The 20671-nt window shown below is 31.8% G+C and overlaps 1 long non-coding RNA gene across 2 annotated transcripts; it reads right to left on the bottom strand.

Moving 5' to 3' along the window:
• Positions 1–14859: 14859 nt before the first annotated feature.
• On the bottom strand, positions 14860–17859 carry LOC141668680 (uncharacterized). 2 transcript variants are annotated; one of them, XR_012553144.1, is made up of 5 exons: positions 17506–17859; positions 17008–17094; positions 16050–16195; positions 15347–15527; positions 14860–15228 (listed from the first exon to the last, which is right to left on the bottom strand). It is a non-coding gene; the product is annotated as an uncharacterized LOC141668680 (long non-coding RNA). The 2 variants fall into 2 exon arrangements; XR_012553143.1 differs by having other exon boundaries at positions 14860–15527; positions 17506–17858.
• Positions 17860–20671: the final 2812 nt, after the last annotated feature.

Here is a 20671-nt window from a genome sequence, read left to right on the forward strand (position 1 = left end):
AAATTTTAGATATCTTGTATCTCATCCTTTCTGTTGATCCTATAGTCATTCCTAACTTTGCACATCAATACACATATATTCATATTATATTTATATTTAGTATATATATACTGTGTTCAAATTTTTATTTTATATTTAATGTTTTAACTTTATGTTATATTAAGTGTCAAAATATGATTTTCTTATTGACCAATTTTATTAATTATTTTAATAAACATTACATATTTATAAAAATATTAATAAATCTAATCTAATATAATAAAATATAAATATAAATATAAAATTTTATTATACATATGAGTATATGTTTTTAACATGAATAAGTGTCATATTATAATTATATTTTACTAAATAAATATTTTATTTTTACTTGTATTTAATTAAATATTAATATTTATTTTAACATGTGAAATTTCCATATATATAAAATAATTTAAAAATACATATAACATACTATTATTGAATTTGACTAATCAATATAGCTAATACCAATTAGAGCAAATTACCTTACAGATTCAACAAAATTTTAGATGATGATGATTTACCTAACCATTTTAACTATTATGGTTGGAGATGCTCTAACAAAATATATTATGTGATCACCAGCTACTACTACTAATCTCCGACAATAATATATTGGTGGCTGATATTATTTTATGATTTTTCCCTTTTATTTAACCAAGAGATTTAAGAATAAAAATAATAAAATAATATATAATTTTGTCATTCTGTGAATTTTTTACATCTTTGTATTCTTTGATTTCTTTAATCTTTAATTCTTTCACATATAATTTTTAATATTAAATATTATTTTTTATAATAAATAAATAATTTTATTTATATTTAAAACGATCAATATAAATACTATCATTCACACTAATATCGTGTTATAAAAAGAATGCACGACTGATATATAAAAATTAATTGTGCAGAATTCATAATGTCTATATGCATTTTATTCATACACGTGCCCGATCCGTATATAAAATATACATGATGACCTATGTTCTAAAAATTATTTTTAACCGATTTTTCAATTAATTACTGTAAGTTACTTTATACAGTGATTATAATTTTTTTAAAACACCGTCGATTATCTGTCTATATATTAATACATCTAGTTTATAAACTTCATGGTTACATATTATAATTATTCGTGTGGATTCGATTGGAAGATAAGTTAGATTTGCTTGATTGACAAATAAATTAAATTTGTTTATCGATCATTTAGTTTTGGTCATGTAAACACCAAAATCAAATTCAGAATTTTTTTCGATATATATAGTCAAAGTTTAAGTTATAATTTACATGTAGTAAAAATGTAGAGAATTAATTTTACTAATATTAATTTTTATCACACAAATAATTTAAAATTATAATTTTTAAATAAAAATATTAATTTTCAAAATAATTGGTGGGTTACAGAATGTATGGATTATATATTGATATGAAATCCTATAAAATCAAGTTTAATTTTTTTTTCTTCATCAGTAGATTAAAAATGCGCATTCTCATCCAAATTTATGACATATTTATGTTAGATATATTTGATAATGTCATATCTAATATGATTTGTGTTTAGTTTTCAGATCTTACTTAACATGACAAATCAGTACTTATACTGGAGTCAGGACTTAAGATATCAGAATTTAAGTTGTCAGAACTTAAGTTATCAGGAGATATTTATTAGGAGATAATATCAGGACTTAAGGAGACTTTCAGATAAGGAAGGCGGCTGATTGAAAGGAAAGAAGATCAAGACAAACACAAGAAGAGATATGCATGAATAAGGAATTCTACGAAGAATAGAATACTTGGAAGAAAGGATAATTAGTTGATATATTTTAGGAAGCAGAATTATATTCTATATCAATTAGCGATTATCTTGTAACTGTGTAGTATATAAACACATACATAGGGTTTACACTATATGTGTTATCATAATCGAAGTTATTATTTATTGTAACCCTAGCAGCTCTCGTGATAATTTGTTCATCACTGAGAGAGGACAGTTACATATTGTAACAAAGTTTAATAAAGTTTGTTTTCTGTTACTTGTGTTCTTTAATTCAATTTGATTGTGATAAACACTGTATTCATCCCCCTTCTACAGTATGTGTGACCTAACAAGTGGTATCAGAGCTGATCTGTTAACACACAAACAGTTTAAGATCCGAAAACAATCATGTCTGAAGAAGAACAAACTCCAACCAAGCCCACCGAAACTGAAAAACCTCCAAAGACTCAAATCCATAGTCGATATGAGACTATTAGAGTTCCCATACTGAAACCATATGAATATCCCATATGGAAGGTGAGGATGTCTATGTTTCTGGAAGGTACTGATCCAGAATCCCTTGACAGAATCAATGAAGGACCACACAAGCCAACCAAACTCTCTGTTGTAGTTACAGGTGATCAGGAAAGTCTGTACCAAAGGAGAAGAGTGATTACACTGCTGAAGATATCTCATCAATTGCTAAGGATGCTAAGGTACGACACTTACTGCATAGTGCCATTGATAATGTAATATCAAACAGGGTAATTAACTGCAAGACTACAAAGGAGATATGGGATGCCTTGGAAACAAGATGCCAGAGAACTGATTCAATTAAGAAGAACAGAAAGACTATACTCACTCAAGAGTATGAGCACTTTGACTCAAAGCCTGATGAGTCATTAACTGGTTTATATGACAGATTTGTCAAACTCTTGAATGATTTGTCACTAGTTGAAAAGGAATATGATCTTGAGGATTCAAATCTTAAATTCCTGTTAGCTCTTCCTGAATGTTGGGATTTGAAGGCCACCACTATAAGAGACAACTATAATCTTGAAGAAACAACTCTTGATGAAATTTATGGGATGCTTAAGACTCATAAACTTGAGATGGAACAAAGAAGCAAGAGGAAATGAAGAAAGTCAAAGACATTTGCTCTTAAAACTGAGGAGGAATCCTCCAAAGCAACTACTTCAAGGAAAGGCAAGGGCAAAGCTCTCATCACAAAGTCTGATACTGAATCATCAAGTTCTGATACTGATGATAACTCAGAAACTGAAAGCTTACCTGAGATGGATCCTGATGAAGAGATGATGAAGCTGTGTGCTCTTATGGTGAAAGGAATCACAAGGATTGCATACAGGAAATTCAGAAAGGGAAAGAAGTCTTCCAGGAAAAGTGCAAGTTCTGAGAAGAAGAGTTTCATAAAATCTGAAGGCGAAGGAGGAATGTCTGACAGAGGAGATGACACAAATGTCAAATGCTACAACTGTGGTGAGAAAGACCACATATCTCTTGATTGCAAGAAAGTGAAGAGTGACAAAGGCAAGGCTCTTGTCACAAAGAATAAAAGCTGGACAGAGACTTCAGATTCTGAAAGTGAGGTGAACTATGCCTTGATGGCAAATGCTGATAGCAGTTCTGATGCTGCTGAGTTAAAGGTACCTCAAACTACTTATGCCTTTCATACTGATGATATTACTGAGTTGAGAAGATATCTTAAAACCATCATCATTAGTTATAGATATCAAACTTTAACATGTGAAAGATTAACTTCTGAAAATCTTGCTTATAAAAAGAGGAATGATTATTTAGAAAAAGAGTTAGTCATGTTCCATCAAACTCAAAAAGATAGAGATGATGCTTTCTATGTTAGGGATGAAGTACTTAAAATGAATGAATCTCTAAAAACTGAGTTAGAAAAGGAAAGAGAGATTATCAGGACTTGGACTAACTCTGGTAGAACAACTCAGAATTTGTTAAGTAGTGGAAACTTGAAAGAAGGCTTAGGTTATGGAGATGATAAGAATGATAAGGGAACTGTAGAAATTGAGCCTGTAGTTGTTAAACAAAAGCCTAAGGTAAATCCTGTTAAGTTTGTAGCTGTAAAGTCTGATATTGATAAATCAGAAGTTAAAGAGAAATTAACTTCTGACAAACCAAAACAGGATAAGCCAACTGAAGTTAACATAGGCTTAATGACTAAGAAGCAACTTAAGCATAAGCTGAAAGATGTTAAGAATGTAAACAAGGTAAAGCCACCTAGAAAAAATAGGAATGGAAAGAAAGGTGTAAACAAAAGTAACAATTATAAGGCTGTTCCTAATGCTCATATAAAAATATGTCATAACTGTGGAAATTCTAACTATCTGGCTTCTTTTTGCAGGAAAAATAAGAACATAAACTTCTTACCTTCAAAGTCAGGAGTTAAGAGTTAGTTTGTTAGATATAGGCCACAAAATCCTTGTTTTCATTGTGGTAGTTTATGGCATTCCATTTATACTTGTAAGGAATATCATAGTTTGTACTATGATTATTATCAAATAAAACCTTCTTTAAAGAAAGTTAGCATTGTTCCTTCTAGTGTAAGTTCTGATGCAAAGTCTGATAGTGTAAATGCTGATAAGAAAAATGTTAACATAAACTCTGATACTAAATCCACTGCAAATGTTAACAAACTTAATAAGGCCAAAGGATCCAAGCAAGTCCGGGTCCTTAAAACTAATCATTAGTGGTCTTTGTGATTGCAGGGCAACAGGAAAAACATCCTAGTTCTGGACAGTGGATGTTCTAGACATTTGACTGGAAATAAAGCCTTGCTATCAGAATTTGTGGAGAAAGCTGGCTCAAGTGTTTCTTATGGAGATGGCAACATGGGAAAAACTTTGGGATATGGCAATATCAATCTGGGAATTGTCATCATTGAAAAAGTAGCTCTGATCTCAGGACTTAAACACAATCTACTCAGTATTAGTCAAATCTGTGACAGAGGTTATCATGTGGATTTCTTTGAAGAACACTCTCAAGTTATAAGCAAATCTACAGGCAAAGTTGTTCTGAAAGGATACAGGTATGGTAACATTTATGAAGCCAAGATTTCAACAAGTACTGATGGTTCTGTAATCTGTCTGTTAAGTAGAGCATCAATTGAAGAAAGCTGGAATTGACACAAGAAACTCACTCATTTAAATTTAAAAATATAAATGAACTAGTCAAGAAAGATCTTGTGAGAGGTTTGCCAAAATCAGTATTTGCTCCTGATGGCCTTTGTGATTCCTGTTAGAAGGCAAAACAAAGAAAATCTTCATTCAAGAGCAAGACTGAATCATCAATTCTTGAGCATTATCACCTACTACATGTTGATCTATTTGGTCCAGTGAATGTCATGTCTATTGCAAAGAAAAAATATGCTATGGTCATAGTGGATGAGTTCACCAGATACACATGGGTGTATTTCTTGCTCACAAAAAGTGAAACTGCATCTATTTTGATTGGTCATGTCAACCAACTGGATAAATTGGTCAAAGATTCTGTGAAGATCATAAGAAGTGATAATGGCACTGAGTTCAAGAATTTGATCATGGAAGAGTTCTGCAAAGACAATGGAATAAAGCAAGAATTTTCTGCTCCTGGAACTCCACAACAAAATGGAGTTGTGGAAAGAAAGAATAGAACTCTTATTGAAGCTGCACGAACTATGCTTGATGAAGCAAAGTTGCCAACCTACTTTTGGGCTGAAGCTGTGCAGACTGCTTATTTTACTCAGAATGCAACCCTCATTAACAACCATGGCGAAACACCATATGAGATGGTAAAGAAAAAGAAGCCAAATCTGAAGTATTTTCATATATTTGGATGCAATTGTTTTGTTCTTAAGACTGATGCTGAACAGCTATCCAAATTTGTTCTAAAAGTTGATGAAGGAATTTTTGTTGGATATCCACTTTCCACAAAAGCCTTCAGAGTCTACAATTTAAGAACAAGGGCTGTCATGGAATCTATCAATGTCTCTTTTGATGATAAGAAGATTACAGGACTTGAAGATTTCAATGGTCATGATCAGCTGAGATTTGAGAATGAAGTTTTAAATTTTGATACTGTAAATCCTGACAGTTTAAATCCTGATACTGCAAACTCTGATGGATTAAATTCTGATGTTATTGAAACTGTGGTGACTACGCCAAAGGAAGATGCAATTATGCAGGGGGAGCATACTGAAGATACAACCACATTTCAAGAAGCATCAAAACCTACAACAGGCTCTTCAAGTTCTGATTCATCAAGTTCTGATGGGCCAAGTTCTAATAATTCTGGAAACTCAAGTGCTGATATTTCTGGAAACTCAAATTCTGAAGGATCCAACTCAGAGAGTATAATTTCAGGGGGAGCATCAGAAAATGTTGATGAAGACAACATGGATCATGGGGGAGCATCCAGTTATAGAGAAAATCTTCCATCTGTAAGGAAGTGGACTAAAGCACATACACCTGACTTAATTATTGGAAATCGTGATACAGGTGTCAGAACTAGACCAGCTACATGAAATGAATGTCTTTATCACTCTTTTCTCTCTCAGACTGAACCAAAGAAAGTGGAAGAAGCTCTTCAAGATGTTGATTGGGTGCAAGCAATGCAGGAAGAGTTAAATGAATTTAAAAGAAACAAAATCTGGACCCTAGTGCCAAGACCAAAGAACAGATCTGTTGTTGGTACAAAGTGGGTGTTCAGAAACAAAACTGATAGTGATGGTATAATTACAAGGAATAAAGCAAGGCTAGTTGCAAAAGGATATTCTCAACAGGAGGGAATTGATTATGATGAAATATTTGCACCAGTTGCTAGATTGGAAGCCATAAGGATATTTTTGGCTTATGCTGCTCACAAAAAGTTTACAGTCTTTCAAATGGATGTGAAAAGTGCTTTTCTCAATGGAGAATTGGAAGAGGAAGTATATGTTGAATAACCTACAGGTTTTGTAGATTCAAAATTTTCTAATCATGTCTACATACTAGACAAAGCACTTTATGGCCTTAAGCAAGCTCCAAGAGCATGGTATGAGACACTAGCCCAGTTTCTTCTGAAAAATGGATTTAACAGAGGGACTATTGACAAAACATTGTTTTATCTCAACCATGGAAAGGATTTACTTTTGGTGCAGATATATGTTGATGATTTCATTTTTGGTTCTACAAATGACAGACTTTGTAAAAAGTTTGCCAAGCTGATGCAGTCAAGATATCAAATGAGTATGAAGGGGGAACTTAGCTATTTTATGGGCCTTCAAGTCAAGCAGAATGAATAAGGCACTTTTATTTGTCAATCCAAGTACACCAGAAATTTGCTGAAGAAATTTGGAATGCAAGATTGTTCAAGTGCATCCACTCCCATGGCCACTGCAACAAAATTGGATAAGGATACTGGTACATTAGTAGATATTACTGATTACAGAGGTATGATTGGCTCACTACTCTATCTTACTGCAAGTAGACCTGATATCATGTATGCTACCTGTCTATGTGCAAAATTTTAAGCAGATCCAAAAGAACCTCACCTAACAGCTGTGAAAGAATTTTCAAGTACCTTAGGAGTACAGCTGACTTGGGATTATGGTATCCTAGAGAATCAGACTTTAAGCTAATAGGTTACTAAGATGCAGATTTTGCAGGATGCAAAATTGACAGGAAAAGCACAAGTGGAAGCTGCCAATTTCTTGGAGGCAGATTAGTTTCTTGGTTTAGCAAGAAGCAGAAGTCAATTTCCACATCAACTGTAGAAGCAGAATACATTGCTGCAGGAAGCTGTTATGCACAGATTCTTTGGATGAAGAATCAGTTACTGGATTATGGGTTAGAATTTTCTAAAATTCCTATTTACTGTGATAATCAAAGTGCTATTGCTATGACAGGTAATCCAGTTCAACACTCAATGACAAAGCACATCAGCATTAGGTACCACTTCATAAGGGAACATATGGATGAAGGTACAGTGGAATTGCATTTTGTTCCAACAGACCAACAACTAGCAGATATCTTCACAAAACCACTGTGTGAAGCTACTTTTACAAGATTGGTAAATGAACTTGGAATGGTTTCAGGTTCTTTCTCTAAATCTGCTTGGTTTATGTTCTGATACATCAGATTTTATGATCAGTATTTACAGATATTACTATCTTTGTGTATTATGTGCTTAAATTGAAATTTGCTTAAGTGCTGATTGTTGTCTGATGTGAATTTCTAAACTCTGATAGTGATATGAATGTCTCTGTGACTATTCAATCCAATGAGGATAATTGTGCTAGATGCTGAACTAGTAGTCTTTAATATACTAAAAATCCCATGTTTGAAGTAATTATTTATGTGGAAATCTTTTAACACAAGCAAATTCTGATATTGAGCTTAGTTAAGTTTACTTTGTGTATCTTATTACTAAGTCAAAAACTAGAATAGTGCTTCTTATCTGTTAAGTTCTGATGTTAGTAAATCTGGTGAATATACTAAGTGCTGATAAGCCTCACTTATCAAAAGAAAAACAAAAGAAAAGAAATAAAAATCACGTACTCCTTTGAGATCTAGAGTAAAAATATGGAAGGGAAGACCCAAGTGCATTGCTGATATTAAGTTATATGCATTAGAAAAGCAAAATAAATATTTTCTTGGTGACTTTTGACACTCTATTATTACTGAAGAAATACTCTGATAATAGCATAAATTCTGATAAGCAGTCGTGACTCACTTACACTGAGAAGCCACTGTAAAATAGAATTTCAAAAGATACATAAAATGAGCACAAAATAGTTGAGGTGGACTCATGCATGAACTCATTCTATAGTAGACTTTAGAATAATGACAGATTTTGAGCAAAGTTCTTAGTTATGCCTTATTTCTAAGATCTACTGAAGTGAATCACACTTTAATCTTTATCTGATATTTAGCTTACTGCACACACATACACTCCATATGAATGATGAAAATTACTGTGGTGACAAATGTTATTTTAGATGAACAGGTTAAGTGTCAGTTGCATAAATTCTGAGGATAAGTTATGATGGAAATTCTGATGATTAAGTTCTGAAGAAACGAAATCAGTATTTGTCTGAAGAATTACAGAAATAGACATTCACTTTTTGAGTTAAGGAGCCATGTTCTGATGACTTTTAAGTTCTGATATAAGTCTAAGTTCTGATATTAAATCATGATTCTTTACTTGATTTATTTGTGGTTAAATTTGAAACAGTCATATTTAAAATCAGAATATGTTTGGGTGAGATATAAACAGTCAACATAATTTGGGTTTGTGGTACTCGTATATGCACAATAATTTTTACTTGTTTCGTGTGCTCATTAACTCCTGTTTTAAGCTTCCAATAGCTTTCATTATTACTCATCGGTCTAGGGAGACGAGGCTTTACTTTTTTTCGTTTCACATTCCATACATCTCTTGGTCTTCCCTTGTCTATATAACTGACCAATAATCCTTCTGTAAAAATCAATTATTTCTTCTCTCAAACAATGACTCAGTTTGGTTGGTTTTACTGCTATGGCTCATACAAGGTGACTATCTGGAACAATGGAGTTCCAACTCGTTATCCTATAAAAAACAATCCTTCTAATCTCTGGATTCAATTTCCAGAAATCATTAAAAATGACTTGTTGACTGTTCAAAGAGATCTTCATCTCCTTTCTCTTCGTCAGCAGGAGAGAATCATTCGTCTTGCTATTCTTTTTATTAAAGATAGGAAGAAGAATTAATTGCTATCCTCCTATTTCTCTTCACTGTCAGCTTTGTCAGTCTTTTAGACTAGAACTAAGGCTGTTGATGTTAGGGATTCTAGACTAGGGCAATCTTGTAATTTTCTGCATGTAATTTAGGTTTCATGAAATGTATTTGTTTGATATATTAATGAAATTTTACTTTATTGCAAGATTTTGTCTCTGAGTCATTTCATATTCTGATGACCTTTTAAATTCTGATAATAATCAAGTTCTGATGACCTTTTAAATTCTGATAATAATCAAATTCTGATACTGACGTGGTAGTATTTATTTCCTTGGTTTATTTTTGGTCATTACCTCAACGGTCATATTTTTCAGAATATTGGTTTATGAGAGATAAAGCAGTAATAATCATTTATTTAATGGGATTACTTGGTTAGTGGGACGGTTTTTTTCCTTGAAAAACTACATGTGATAAGTAATAATTGCTTATTTACCGTGCCCATTTACTTTTGCCTTAACTACTGCATGTCTGACAGGTGTAAAGGTCTATTCCACTACTTATTAACTGCTATCACGTGGGGTGTCTAAGTAAAAGAGATAAAGGACTTTTAAATCTTTTATTTTCATTCTTATTCTACTCTTTCTCTTTTCTTACTCTCTCTCACATTCTCTGACGGTTTCTTTACAGACATTTTATAAAACACCTTACAGGCAATTTTATTTCTCACTTATTTCTTATGGCACCCAAGGATTAAATTGTTGATGGAGCCAAGTTTGTACCAAACAACTATGCTGTAATCTTGAACAAGGCTGAAGCTCCATCAGATTTGCACTTTATGCAAGATTTCTTAGAAAAAAAAAAGTTGATGAACCTATAAAGGTTTATATGCCATTTATGGATGAAGAAATATCTGATGAAGATTCTAGTCTTACTCTGATACAAAGGAAGATTTCTCAAACAACTTCTAACATGGCTCAAGTTGTTCAGAGTCAAGATATAGTAAGTTCTGATATGACGATGAAGCAAGCAACCTCTGATATAGCTCAAGTTGGCTTCATATCAGAAGATAAGGAAAAGGAAACCTCTGACATTGCTCACGATAAACCTTCAAAGTTACTCATACCAGGATTCACCAAAGCTAAACAGACTCAACCTTTGAAGACTGCAACAAGTGGTTTTGAAGCAAGAGTGGTTACAGGAAAAGAAGCAAGAGATAACTTTGGATTGGGTAGTGCTGATGAAAGAAGAATACAGAACACAACCAATGATCCAACTTCTTTAATTGAACCAGGTGTTGGAGCAACTCCTGAAAGATTGAATCAGCTTAAATCTGTATAGATGGTTTACCTTACATTCTTGAAAGAACACATCTTGTTATATTTTATGACAGATGGAAGGGTATACCATATTAGGCAGAATGCTATACCACTGAAGTATTTTGAGTAACTAGAACATGTTCTATTCCTACTTCAAGTGAAGAACAGATTAACAGATAGTGCTGCAAAATATTTGAGGACTCAAATTCAGAGACAGAAGAAGCTTTATTCTGTAAAGTCTGACAGCACATACTGTCCTAAGTACAGAGATCACAAGGGTCATATTGTCAAGATGAAGCCTAACTCTGCTAAGATTATAACTACCTTTATAGGTTATAAAGCTGTGGAATTCAATCTTGAATCTGACAAGGCATATTTGATTAGACTAGATCAGGATATAAGAAAAGCTAAAATAAATGATCTCAGGGCTTCTATCTTTCAAATTGGTGAAGATACAGTTGAATTGAAGAATGATAAAAGGAGGATGGTTAATGAACTTGAATATGCTGAGAGATGTTTGTTAAAGAACTATCTCGGAATAACTCCTGATATCAAAGAGATTAGTAATTGAAGCCAAGTCAAAGATATACAACTGCTTAAATTCTGATGTGTATACAGACTGAAGCTGTTATCAAACCTTGAGGATGGTAAAGCTACAAGGACTGTAAGTTGTAGTTATCTAGTCAAATTTTCATGCATTTGTACTTAATATTTTTGACATCATCAAATATCTGTTGAACTTGTATATTATGCTAACTTACAAGTTGGGGGAGATTGTTAGATATATTTGATAATGTCATGTCTAATATGATTAGTGTTTAGTTTTCAGATCTTACTTAACAGGATAAAACAATACCTATACTGGAGTCAGGACTTAAGATATCAAAACTTAAGTTGTCAGAACTTAAGTTATCAGGAGATATTTATCAGGAGATAATATCAGGACTTAAGGAGACTTTCAGATAAGGAAGGCGGATGATTGAAAGGAAAGAAGATCAAGACAAATGCAAGAAGTGATATGCATGAAGAATGAATTCTATGAAGAATAGAATACTTGGAAGAAAGGATAACTAGTTGATATATTTTAGGAAATAGAATTATATTCTATATCAATTAGCGATTATCTTGTAACTATGTAGTATATAAACACATGCATAGGGTTTACACTATATGTGTTATCATAATCGTAGTTATTATTTATTGTAACCCTAGAAGCTCTCGTGATAATTTGTTCATCACTGAGATAGGACAATTCCATATTATAACAAAGTTTAATAAAATTTGTTTTCTGTTACTTGTGTTCTTTCGATTTGATTGTTAATATAACATATAATTTTTTAAGAATTTTTTTAATTTAAAAATACAGCTCGAATAATTTTATTAATTCTATCATAGTAAAAAATATAAAATAATAATATAATTTTGAAAAAAATAATTTTTATTCATCAGCTACGGTAGTCGGTAGCAGAAAGTATTTGGTGGAAAATAAATGTGCACTAAAAAATTTACTGCAATTTAAATCTAAGAATTTTTTTAAAAAAGGTTTCAATGCCTAATTACGGTCGCAAATAATACTCGGTCGCTGAATAAATCAGTCGCCAAGTTAGTTACAGTTTATAGTCGCTGATTTGAGGAAGACGTGGCACTATCAATGATAAAACGCGATAGCAGATAAAATGTAGTAGCTAATATTAAAAGCGCCAAATTTTCCCGGAAATTTTTTTTGGGCTTCAAGAAAGCGTTCGTTGAAAGAAAACATTAGCTACCGACGACGCGGTCGCTAAAATTGTTGGTCGCTGATAGACCAATTTCTTGTACCTAATCCTGACCCCGGATTGAAGGGCTGTCATATGTGTGGCCGCGCTCAAATGTTGATTTGATGTAATAGTCTATCCATTGATCAAGAAAATATGGATTAAACTATCATAAGGATGACACATTACATGTCCGTAGTTCAATCTATAATATGTGATTGAAGTATTATGTTACATTGTACATTATTCACGAAAGGTTTAATCGATCACCGATTGAATTATTAATAATGGGGTAGCAATGATGTAAAACTAGATATCGTTCATTGGTTACGATTTTAAATTAGATTTTAATTTCGTTGCCAATATAATAATAATCTATAGTGTCACACACAAAAAATGCTTGAAGGATTATTTGATTTAAATTGGATTTAAATTAAATTAAAATAATTTGAATTTTTTATAATATTAATTAAGTTTGACTTAATTAATTATATAAATAATCACTACGCCATAGATGACATATCGCAATAGTTTAATCATGCATGTTATAAATTTTAGGTTACCTTAGTTATGCTCATCTTAGCCTACCGCAACGTAGTATTTTTGATGTTACCATAGCCTTTGTAACATGTTACTATAGTGTCAAAGTGTTACATATGGTAACATGTGGAAACTTATGTTACAATAGGATGTTAATGGATAAAAAAGTAACAGTTTACAAACAAATAAATTTATATAATTATTTGACTTCAAAATTAACCTGTTTTGATAATATAATTAAGTAATAATATTAATATTAGCTAAGATTGCTAAAATATTTTTTTGTTAAATTTTGTAAATTGTATTATATAGTAACTATATTTTTTTATTAATAAAAATTTGAAAACTACTTAAACTTAAAAATTTATTAAAAATAAAAAAGGTGAAATTAGCAATGTTGGCTCCGTTGGGCTTTTGATAAGGAGGGGAATAGTAGAATTAAAACTTTTGGAGAAGCGACAATTTTTTAGATAAGTCAAAATTTTACACTCTCCTCCGTCTTTCTCTGGGTCGCTCTCTCCTCTCACACTCCCTCTTTAAACTTTCAATTGAATCGAATCTAATCATCTTAAAGTACTGCCTCACAGATCGATGATTCAAGCTAGCGTTTTATATTGATAAAATTTCACAAATTCGATCTTCAAACAAAATTAGGGTTTTAAATTTGAATTAGGGGTTTTTTGTTTACTGCGAATTTGGGGTCAAATCAGCTTACGGTATTACCCCTCTCTCTCGCACATTTTGTGTGTATATGCATATACTACCTCAAATTGGAATATGTATATAGTAACAAATTTCTTTGAACTATTCGGGACTTTTGTGAATTGGGGGTTCTTCTTAGGTTTTCAAATTGCTAATTTTGTTATTCAGGTTAAAGTTGTCTTGGACCAGTTTGTTATGTCTTTATCTGGTGGCTTGATATACTTGACGTTGAAGTTGCTTCTATTAATGAATTAATAATTAGTTTATTTTGGATTGATTTTTTTTGTTAAGAGTTTGTTTGCTCATTGCTTGTAATTTTAATGGTCACTGCAGTTGAGAAAAGAATATATATATAATTGAGATGACTAGTTTAAAACCTAAAAATAGTTATGTGAACTGGTAAAAAGAGAATAATCTGTAAATTTAAGTTTACTAGAAATTATAAGAATGTTATACGTTTGTTTATAGTTCTAAGCAAATTTGAAGGGCCTGGTGTAAGATCTGTTGATTTGATTTCAAATATCTATCTCTGATTAAAGCAATGTACTCTCTTCTGGTTTGGAGATCGGAACTACAGGCTATACTTGAAAGACGAGTTAGCCCGGAAGCTCATAGAAGAGAAAAATTGGAAAGCACTACACAGTCTAAATTAGACGAGGTAGCATGGTGAGAAAACGGACTACTACACAGTCTGGTGGAGATGAGAGTTGTGAGTCTCAACAAGTGATGCAGGCTGTGGGGGTTATGCACCTCATCGATAACCACAGGTATAGCCTGTAGTGTGTCTATATATGTGCATTTTTATTATTAATTCATGATTAATCTTCACATAATTTTTTTTCATGCATAAATTTTTCACTTCTTTTCTTTATTATTCTAATATCATTTTGCACATTCATCTTCTTAAGTTGTGATCTCTTGAGCATAAGTTAATCTTCCATTTTGTAGTTAGTTTGTTGTTCTATTCATGTTAAATTGAAACCTTGTACTTGATATGATTGAGCCACATTTCTTAGAAAAAAGGCTCTGAATTTAAAAAAATGTTACAATCTTGCCAAATTGTCAAATATTTACTATATACTCCTGTATAGATTGTGAGACACCATAAGTCCCTGCAGAATGTAAAATCATTTTTTACAAATAGTTTTGTTGTTTAATCTGAATAGATTGGAGAAATGAAGTAATGTAATATGAAGTGTTGCAGTTGCCCCGGCTCTTTTACATGCAGTTCCCGCTCTAACAGTGCTGCACTGGTTACTTCGTGAATGCAGAGATAAACAATTAAATTGTTGCTGACATTAATGGTGATACATCTGCGAACAAGTAGCAACTTGAGAAGCAGACTAAAGATTTATTCCTTACCTTCCATTGCTTTTGTACCCGCAAAGATGTAGGTTCTTTACCTGTTTCATTGTTTGTCCTACAATATCCATACATGAACTCAAGATCCATAAGTTTTGCTATATGTATGTATAGATAATGTTAGATGTGTGTGTTTAGTGTCAGAGAGGACAGTACCATGACGAGTTATTATGTACCTGCATGACAAGTTACCCTTTCCAGTAAACAATTTGTCGGATTCTGCTTTCTGTCACTATAAGGAAAACAGGGTGACCCAACGGTTTTTAACCGTTGTCTGATACCCCTCAATACCGTTGAGTATTGAGGCGCCGTCTGATGCACATATCAGACAACTGTACCCAATCGTTGTCTGTCTCACTGAAAGACAACAGTGCAGATACAAGAAAACGATGTTAGAAGGTTGGTATACACAACAGTTCTATTATAACAAAGTGTTGTAAGAGATTATGTTATTCATGCATTTCTTAGATGCACACCACATCTCTGATATGTTTAAAACAATGGTTCCGCTAAGACGAAATGTTGTCCTTCCTTCCTATAGTCAACAGTTTTAACAACAAAATATAATGTTTGAAATGACTCCATACAACGGCGCAGTTATAAAATAATGTTGTAAGATAATGTGTTAGTCAATAATTCCCGTGAGACAAAGTGTTGTCCTTTCTCCATTCTAATGACATTTTCTGTAAAATGATGTGTTGTCTTGTATTTATAGAGTCATGGTGTGCCAAAAGAGAAAGTATTGTATGAAATTTATGTTTCAAACGCTCCACTAAAACTCATATTGTGTGTATTTCATATAGACAAATCTTTATTTTTTTGTAACATTTGTACAAATAGCAACATACAACAGTTCTATTTATAGGAAGAGCAACATACAACAGTTTTATTTTCAACTGCTTAAAGCAATTTCTTCATGCTACGTCAACTACTTTAGCCTTGCTCTTGATCCAATTATTTCCCGAAAACTCCTATATATTGCATTAGTCGTCCCACTGCAAAATAACTGGGTAGCTTGGCATATGCTAAAAAATAGAAGGCAAAAAAGAACAACACATTCAGTGACTCCATATTTTTTTGTTAAAAAACAAAATCAATAAATGAATGAAAAATGCCAAAGATAGTTGCATAACAGAGGGTACCTACTTAAAGCTAAAATGGTTTTTATCTAGCAAATCCATGAGCAATATAAGCATAAAAACTCTTAAAAGTATTTATATATTTGAAACTTTTTGAAACAAATAAAATAATACGGTAGTAGTAAATACAATCATTATCAGAGTATAAAGTGTATAAAAGGATTCATATTAATGGCTCACAATGCTTATATGACTATACACTAACACGACCATGCATGTAAGCCAAGGCATTTGCAGGTAATTGAAATCGCAACTGATGAGGATTCTTGTGAGCAATTTTGTGGAACATTGGGATCCACTACCTGTATAAACTCATCGTGGCTCTCTAGAGACACGTGTAATGACACATTAGAATGCATTACTATGTAATATAACAAAAATTAAGCAAGTGAGTTTATTAGGTGAAAGACCAGAGTTCATAATTAAGCAGTCATCATTAGTACCTGAGTAGGTACCTACTAGTACTAGTAGTGACGAGATGAAAACAAGTAGTAGGAGTGTGGACACAAGTGAGTTTGGAATGTATAGCAGCGGCACAATTACTGGTGCTAAATTTATGGCGGCTTACACCCTCGTCAGTTTGCTACTACTCCAGTAGCATGTATAAGTATAAACTAATACCAAATGACACATTACAATGCATTATAATGTCATATAAACAGATACACCAAATATAAACTGTGAATCAAAAATTATACCAGCTTTGGTTGACCGTAAAAAATAGTTGTGACAATAATATGACCCATCCCTATCCCATTGCCATTTAAAATAGTTGCTTCCATTTCCTGGAAAACAGAAAAGGCAACAAGTTAAACAAGTGTCAGTAGCTTATCAAATTAATTAACCATTTGCGCAGGGGAAACAACTTAAACAAGAGGTATTCATAGACCCCAAAGATGAACTTACAGTGACAACTACCAGCAAAAATATTAAATTTGGACAAGTGTACATAAGCAACGCACAAGACAATAGTACCAATACAAGGACAAATTAATCATACGACAATTACAAATTTATCCAAACCATAGTACGAGAACAACAAGTTCATCACACTGCACATGTAATGAGTCTAAATTTTTCAGTCATCGTTTAAAAATTAGAAATTAGAAAAGTAATAAATACAAAAACAACCAAAAAGAGTTATACGTTATTATACAAACATATATACATAATATGTGAAATATAGATGAAATTACCAAATCGAAAGTTGCAACAAAGGGGTATTGAGCGGCTGACAAGTTTATAAATAGTTTATATGGTTCCAACAATCAGATGCATCTTGCAAAGATAGGGCTCGATTTAGGGGTTTCTATTTAGGGATTTGAATTCAGGGGTTTGATTGAGAAAGTCTAGGGTTTTGATTTAGGGCTTTTGAATTAGAGGTGTGATTTAAGTGATTTGAGTGAGAGTTTGGAGTGGTCGAAGAAGTACGGAGAGCTTGAATGGTAAGAGAAGTATGGAGTGGTTGAGTGACACTGAGAAAAGGTGAGTAAGAGAGATCTGAAGGGGTGGGGGGAATATTTGGGGGAGCGGGGAATTGAAAATTTTCAAGGGAGGGTTTCTTTTAGTAGTATTATGTCGGAGAACAATGCAGTGTATATTATTTTTGTTCTTTAATCCGAAAATAAAATAATATTAATAAAATAATATTACTAAAATATGGCCGCTGAAATATTACTGAACCTCTAAGCACTTTTATATTAGCTAAAATCATTACGTATATTTAAAATAGTATTTTTATTAAATTCAAATATATATTAGTGAAATAAAATTATAACATTTAGTAAAATATATATAATTATTTTAAAAAAATATTAGTGATAATTTACTAAATATTAGTCATATTACTATATGTTCCTTATAAAATTATGCAAGATAAGTTTACAATTTTTTAACATGACTAAAATCATTATACATTAACATGTGTAAGGTTAGATCGTCGAAAAAATTAGTTAAAAAAATAATTTTGATGATTGTGAATAAATCTCGTGTAGGGAGTAATACTTTTACAAGATTTTTTTATAAAGTGATGTAAGATAAATTTGAATTTTTTTTTAAATTTTTTCACATTACTAAACTCAAGATTGTTACCATAGTACGGTTGGATATTTTAAACAATAATTAGAAAAATAATTTTGTTATTCGGGAAAGAATCTCGTTTAGGGTACTAGTAGTTTTACCGAGTTAATCTTATAAAGTCATTCAAGATAAGTTTGAATTGTTTTTTAAATTTTTTTATATGACCAAAATCTATATACTTTAACATCCGTACAGTTTGGATCGTTCAAAAATCATTTAAAAAATAATTTTGTTGATCGGGAACGAATCTCAACATAGGGAATAGTACATCTACTGGATTTTACTTACAAAGTCATGCAATACAGGTTTTATTTTTTTATAATTTTTTCACATGACTAAAATTAATATAATTTAACATCCGTCCGGTTGGATCTTTCAAAAAATCATTTAAAAAATAATTTTGTTGATCGGGAACGAGTCACGTTGTAGGAAATAGTACTTTTACCGGATTTTCCTTATAAAGTCATGCAAGATAAGTTTTATTTTTATAATAATTTTTCCACATGATTAAAAACAATATACTTTAACATCCGTACAGTTGGATCTTTCAAAAAATCATTGAAAAAATAATTTTGTTGATCGGGAACGAGTCTCATTGTAGGAAATAGTACTTTTACCGGATTTTCCTTATAAAGTCATACAAGATAAATTTTATTTTATTTTTTTATAATTTTTCACATGACTAAAATCAATATAATTAACATCCATACAGTTGAATCTTCTAAAGAATAATTAAAAAATATATTTTGTTATTCTAGAATGAATCTCGTTTAAGGTAGTAGTAATTTTACCGAATTTTCTTTATAAAGTTATTCAAGATAAGTTTTAATTTTTTTTTATAATTTTTCATATGCTAAAATTAATATAATTTAACATCCGTATGGTTGGATCGCCTAAAAAATAAGTTGAAAAAATAATTTTTTTATTCGGGAATGAATCTTGTTTACGGTAGTAGTACTTTTTACCGAATTTACATTAAAAAGTCATTCAAGATAAGTTTGAATATTTTTATAATTTTTTCATATGACTAAAATCTCTATACTTTAACATCCGTACGGTTGGATCGTTCAAAAAACTATTTAAAAAAAATTAAACTGATTATTCGAGATTCAAATTTAAGAATTCGATATCACACAACAGTTTTCTTAAAAACCGTTGTGTGACACCATTAGAAAATCAAGGGCTCTTATTGTGCCAACTGAGTGATCCAGGTGAAGTCAATCAATCGGCGAGATTTGGCCAACTAAGCGATCCAGGTGATATAGTTTCCACCAATCAGGTGGTGCCACGTTTTCTTATAAATAGACAACGGTTATGGTCTTGTTAGAACCGTTGTCTGAACCTCATTTAAGAACCGTTGTTTGATGTATAATAAGACAAGACTTTTCATAAACACTTGTCTGAAAGGTAAGCATCCAGCATAAATGCTTCTAAATTAACCATTGTCTCGGGATCGCTTAGACAACACCTTCATAAACTGTTATCTCTTTACATTTACAAGACAACAGTTTTTTAAACCGTTGTATGAAGTGAATTAAGACAATAGTTTAAAGAAACTGTTGTGCATTATTTAACAACGGTTACTTGCACTATTGTGTGACATGTGTTAAAACAACAGATTTGAAAAACCGTTGTCTAAAATTTTACAACGGTTACTCATCCCGTTGTGTGAAGCATATCAAGACAATAGTTTTAAAAAACTGTTGTGCAAACTTCATTTTATTGTGATTTTTTTACAACGGCGGTTTACAAAATCGTTATATGAACCTTGGATTAGACAATGGTTATAGGAGGGCAAAATAAAACCATTGTATGACATTTCGGGACAACGGTTTTCTTTTCAACTGTTGTCTGATAAGTGTTGTCTGATGCTGTTTTTCTTGTCGTGTGTTTGGTAGAGGCTAATGTTTTTTTTTCTATCGTTTAGCCAAGTGTTGCAGTTTATCTATTTAAAGTGTTTATAAAAGCATAATATATGAATGATATTACATTAAACCTAACTTGTGCTACAATGTATGAATGTTACTTTAGTTTCCTTTATGTTTTTGGACAAGTAGTTTCATTTCATTATGCACAATAGTTAAGTTCCATGGCAATTCCTGCTTTTATTAGGTAAGAATCTGACCTGTAATTTTACTGTTCTTGCTTACGTTTGGTCAGCGCAAGACAGCCTTATTTTTCTTCAGCATTGGTTTGACAAATTCCCATAGTACAAGGACAGAGATTTCTTGATAATAATTATTCTACATTGAACTCATACAGTGAATGAAATGTAATAATCGC

Source organism: Apium graveolens, chromosome 6, assembly GCF_009905375.1.
Source record: "Apium graveolens cultivar Ventura chromosome 6, ASM990537v1, whole genome shotgun sequence".
Classification (NCBI taxonomy): domain Eukaryota; kingdom Viridiplantae; phylum Streptophyta; class Magnoliopsida; order Apiales; family Apiaceae; genus Apium; species Apium graveolens.